This window comes from Lemur catta, chromosome 16, assembly GCF_020740605.2.
Source record: "Lemur catta isolate mLemCat1 chromosome 16, mLemCat1.pri, whole genome shotgun sequence".
In the NCBI taxonomy this organism is placed as follows: Eukaryota; Metazoa; Chordata; class Mammalia; order Primates; family Lemuridae; genus Lemur; species Lemur catta.
This window is the reverse complement of record NC_059143.1, coordinates 10,110,369-10,116,029: the sequence shown is the minus strand read 5'-3', so window position 1 is coordinate 10,116,029 and position 5,661 is coordinate 10,110,369. Positions and strand designations below refer to the sequence as shown.

General features: G+C 39.8%; 1 pseudogene; it reads right to left on the bottom strand.

The window, feature by feature from the left end:
* Positions 1-2,938: 2,938 nt before the first annotated feature.
* LOC123621698 lies at positions 2,939-3,473 on the bottom strand (annotated as a pseudogene).
* Between the last annotated feature and the right edge of the window lie 2,188 nt (positions 3,474-5,661).

The following is a 5,661-nucleotide window of genomic DNA, read 5'->3' as shown; positions in this document are numbered from 1 at the left end:
GGCCCTGCCCGTCCCTATCTCACCTGCACAAGAAAAAATGTCCCACCCAATGCCATAAGCACCTTTTCCCCACTGCTCTGAAAACACTGGATACAGTAAATAAACAAAAAATAGATCCAATCGCTGAGGACATGGAGATATGGATGTGTGCATTCAACAATCACATCAATAATTACACAATTGCACATTATATAAGTGCTTTAATACAAAGTTAAAAAGCAAAGAGTGTGATGAATAGGAGGAACAGGAGGAATTAATTTTGATTGGGAAATCAGCAAAAACTCCCAGGACCTGAAGGATGAGGGAGAGATATGAAAAGAGGGGAGGGGTTATAGCATTTCAAGGCAGAGCCAGGAACAGCGGGATGAAAGAGTGGAAGGAGCTTGGTGCAGATGAGGCTCTTCAAAGGACAGAGTGACTGGGGCACAGTGGCCATGAGATGGCCTCCTGAGAACAACGGGGTCTGGCACCTGCAGGGCCTTGTGGTCCACGGGGAGGGGTCTGGATTTTACACTGAGCACATAGAGAGCCATCAGAGGGTTTTCTTTTAACTAAAATTTACTTAGTATATAAATTAGTCTTATAACTGGAGTGAATTCAGCCCTGGCACACAGACATGGACTTTGAGGTTTAATGTCTCCAGTAGTCAGACGGCTCATGTAAAACTCTTCCCACTGCTCATGCTATGGGGGATGTTTTAAATACCATCAGCTGAAATACTGACTATCCTTCACTACCTAGAAACAGAAGAAAAGTTAACATGAAACTCACTTTATAAAAAATAAAATACACTTACCAAACACTATCCTCAGAAGTATAATCTTGCCAAATTTCCATCTGAGTAATCATATGATAACTACAGCAGTGAAATGATACGAGAGAAAATTCTAAACTTTAGCAGAAAGACCAAAAATTGCTGTTTCTGGATCAATAGAAGGGATTTTTTTTTATAAAAAACTTTTGAATTTAATAAAGAAATGGCAATAACTGGTTAATACATTCATTCAAAATATATTTTCCCTAAGCACCAGATAGAATAGTTTGCAATCTTTTCACTGAGAACTCCTTTGAAAGAATACCTATAACACAATAGTTTATTTAGGGTTTTAATCAAGAAATCTAAAGGTGCCAATCAGAGTTTATAATTTCCATGAAATGGCCAGGTAAACAAACTTGAGATCATATAACTTGAGCTTTTAAGACATGTTTGGCCAGGCGTGGTGGCAGGTGCTTGTAGTCTCAGCCACTTGGGAGGCTGAGGCAGGAGGATCACTTCAGACCAGCCCAGGAGTTTGAGGCTGCAGTGAGCTATGATGTGATGCCACTGCATTCTAGCCAGGCAACACAGTGAGACCATGTCTCAAAAAAAGAAAAAATAAAAAGTTTGTTTAACCTATACCTTCTAATTGAGGAGCTCCTTGGCCTCAGGCTGGTAATCCCAGGTCCATATGCCAGATCCTACTCATACACACACACAAATGAGTGCTAAGTAGCATGTATAAAAGAGAAATAATATGCGGTCCCTGTATATATAAGGGCAATAATGCCTAATTCTCATGGACACACAATGCAGTGAGGCACAGAGAGAGATTTACTAACCCACAAGGGAGAACCAAGCAACAGCTTGGTAGAGAGGTAAGTCCTATGGCCTGAGGACACAGCAGAAAGGGCACTGGGAGGCATCAGGGACAAGGTGGCATCCAGGCCAGGCCAGGAACATGAGTGGATGTCAACGTGTGTGAGCAGGACCTTCAAGGCTGGAGAAAATAAAAGGACCCAAGACACTGAGCCACAGAAGTGCTGCCTGTTCAGAAGACAGGGAAGCCTTTGTTATGGGTAAAGGGATGTAATTTAATAACAGACTGTATAAAATTCAGGAAAATCTCACCCAGCAAGAGCCAGAAACAACTCTAGTCTGTATTTCTCAGCAGCAATTCAGACAATCTGAGGTGGCCTATGAAACTAGCAAGAGAGTAAAATATCTTCCCAAACGGGGAGGTACCACATGCTCTTTGTGGAAGTAGCCAAGGCACCCCGAGACCCCAGGGCCCTGGAATCAAATCCATTGGCAACAATCATTCTTAATGGAAAATATCTCCCCTCCCAAAATGTAAAATAGAAACATCTCAAGCAAAAACTCAAAACTAAGAGACAACCAGAGCAAACTTTAACGCCTCATGCTTCACCTGTGCCCCAACTGTCATGGACTGAGACACTGCCCGCCCTATTACTTACGCTGATTCATTACCGCAGAACACAATAAAATTTAGCCTATCGCTGCTCCCGCTACATCCCTCCCCATCAAAAAAAGTTAATAAACACCACACAAACTATAAATACCCCAAATAAAAATCAGCATTAGCCTAGGGATTCTATTGCAGTATCACTACACTAACCCAGGATCTTTTAATCTTCTTCCTGCCCATTTACAAAATATCCTCATTCTGGGAGCTCTAGAAACATTATAAACATTGTTGCATTAGATTCCTCTTCTTGGGGTAGTTCAAAGGTAAAGCACAGCAGATTTACCTATTTTTCTACACTACCATGATCGGGTAATTATCATAAAAGGCCTACAGGCAAAATCCTCATTCCCCATTCTCAGACTATTATCGTTTTTTTTCCCCTCAGATCAAACAAACTAACCTAACTGGAAACACACATAAGGAGATGAAAAGTCATACACAAATTTAAAAAGCAAAAAGAATTTCAAAAATCTGTAAATATCATCACAGTAACAGTCTAAACTTCACTGAAGAAAAAAAAATTTACTTGGTTTCCCAAAGCTACAGGCATTTTATAAAATATTCAAGACATTACACAGCTGATAAAAATAGTGGAAAAATTTTAAGTGGGAGCAAAGAGTTCTTCCAAAATACCACGTCCACAGGAAGTACGTGGCAAACTGTCCGAGGCTGTCCCGCACACGGGCACGCTCTCAGGCTGCCGCTGCTCCCTCCCTCAGGTTGGCTTCCAGGGTGCAGGGACAGTGGCCGACGCCTGCTCCAGGCAGGCCAAGGAGCCCTGAGGGCTGTCGCCGGCTTCCTGTGCTGCACTGACGTCCTCCAGCCCCCGCTGCCAGTGCCTCGGCTTTGTCAAGTGCTTCTGGACCAGCGCATCTTTCCTTAGCTCCGAGACATCCTCTTTGATAACTTGCTCTGGTTTCTGGACAGATAACTGCAGTCTTTTTTGTAGAAAAAAAACATCCTGTCTGTCTTGCAATATCTAGAAATTTCTGGATACACCGATCAGCACCAGTTCTCATTTCTTCTTGATCAGTGCCATTGACATAGTCCTGACTCACCAAAGAAGCAAATCAAGCCTCGAAAGATGACTCCAGCTCGTCCCCCAAAGTACTGCTAGGTCTCGGAGCGACTGGCACTGCCTGAAGAAGAGGAGCCTGGCCTGGGAGGCCCGGCGGGTGGAGGCCCCGGTGGCTGCCCGGAGAACATACCGCCTGGCGGAGCCGCCATGGCTGGATTTGGGATCTGTTATAAATAACCACAATAAAAATACTATACACCACCTGGAAACACTCCAAACTGTCTTGACAACTCTTAACGTAAATATGATATTCCAAAACAAAATTTTTTTCTGTACAGGTAATTATTTTTCTTTGGATACTTTCAAAATTTTTTGTCTTTAATTTTCAGCATTTTGATTATGATGTTTTCTGGGTATGGATTTCATCGAGTCTATACTGTTTGGGGTTTGCTGAGCTTCTTGGAGACACAGGTTTATAGTTTTCTCTAAATTTGGGAAGTTTTCAGCAATTATATCTTCCCATTTTTTCAGCTCCACACTCTTTCTCCTCTTCTGAGATTTCAATGACATGAACATTGAGTTGTTTCTTTTTTTTTTTTAACTCTCATTGGACTATGAGTTTTCATTTCTTAAAATCTTTTTCTCTCTGTTGTTCAGATTGAATAATTTCTATTGATTCATCTACAGTTCCCTGACTTGTTCCTTTGTCATGTCCATTCTATCATGTAGCCTATCCAGAGAGTTTTTTTGTTTCAGTTGTAGTTTTCACTTTTGAAATTTCCATTTTGTTTTTCTTTACATCTTCAATTTCTTTGCTGAGACTTTCCATTTTTTTATTTAAGAGGGTTCATAATTGCTTGTTAGAGAATTTTAACAATAGCTGCCTCTAAGTCTTTGTTACTTAACTCCAACATCTTTGTCATTTCAATGTTGCCATCTCTTTATTGTCTTTGCACTTGTGAGTTGAGATTTCTTGGATCTTTGCGTGCCAAGTAATTTTGGATTATATCTTGAAAATGTATAGTATTATAAGACTCTGGGTCTCGTTTATATCCTATGGAAAATATTGATATTTTTATTTTAGTGGACAATCAACAAGGTTCGGTTTTGGTCGCCAGTTTTAACACACTTCCTGTGTGCTGTGCTTTGGTGTATTTGCAGTGCTGTGAGCGCTGTCTGGTCTGTCTCTCATGCATTCACACTTTGGCCAGTCTAGAACCTGATCTGTTTTGTTTTCAAAGTCTTTTATATGCTGACTAAGCCCAGATCCACATATATGCAACTAAAAGGTGAGCTTAGAGGTTCATAAACAAATGTATGGGATCACTTTCTGGGCATATTCCTCTTTGTGATCTCCCTGGTACTTTCTGCCTTCCCTGGAGCTCCCTTCTCTGATCTTCCAGCTGGAAAGCTGGGGCACTTCTGTGGCATCTAGAGCCAAGAGGCAGGAGGACCAGAAGGAAAAAATTGGTAAACTCGCTGCTGGTTTGATGATAAGCTTTCTTGTTTTCTGACACACTGATTTTAAAAAGCTATAGATTTCCTCCCGAGGACGACTTTCCCTTTTCCAATGCATTTTTCCATGTAGTTTTACTTGCATTCAGTTCTACGTATTTCTTAGATTTTTAAATTACTTCTTTGTTAACCTGTGTTATTTAATAATGTTATTAACTCAAATGTGATTTAATAATATTATTTTGTTTCCAATTATATAGAAATATTTTTGAGTCGTCTTTGGTAATTTCTTATTTTGATATAATTTTAACTTACAGAAAATTTGCAAGACTACAGTAAAAAGAATTCCTATGTGCACTTTACCTTTATCCAGATTTACTAATTGTTAACATTTTGCTCCCATTTCCTTAATCATTTGTGCTCTCTCTTTCTCTCTCTCTCTACACACACACACACACACACACACACACACACACACAAACACACACGCACACACACAAACGCGCACACACACAGAACCATTTTTTAAGAGTAATTTACAGATATCCTGCTCTGTTTCCCTAAGTACCTCAGTGTGTATTTCCTAAAAACAGGGACAATCTTGTACATAACCACAGGACAATGGTCAAAATTAAGTATTTAACATTGATACAATACTAATCTAATGTGTTCATATTTAAATTTCACCAATTCTTCCAATAATGTGGATTATAATGTATACCTTTCTTTTTCCCTGTTCCAGAATTACTCATTGCATTTAGCTATCAAGGATCTATCCTTCTGTTGTTTATCTCTAAACCTGTTTTTATATTCTTCAACATCAACATTGATCTTTTTACACATTCTGTAATTTGTTTTCTGGTAAAACACCTTTACCAGAATGTTTTGCATCATTTTATGTTTAGTACATCAAAGGAAAGATTCCCTTTCTTCCTTGCTGTA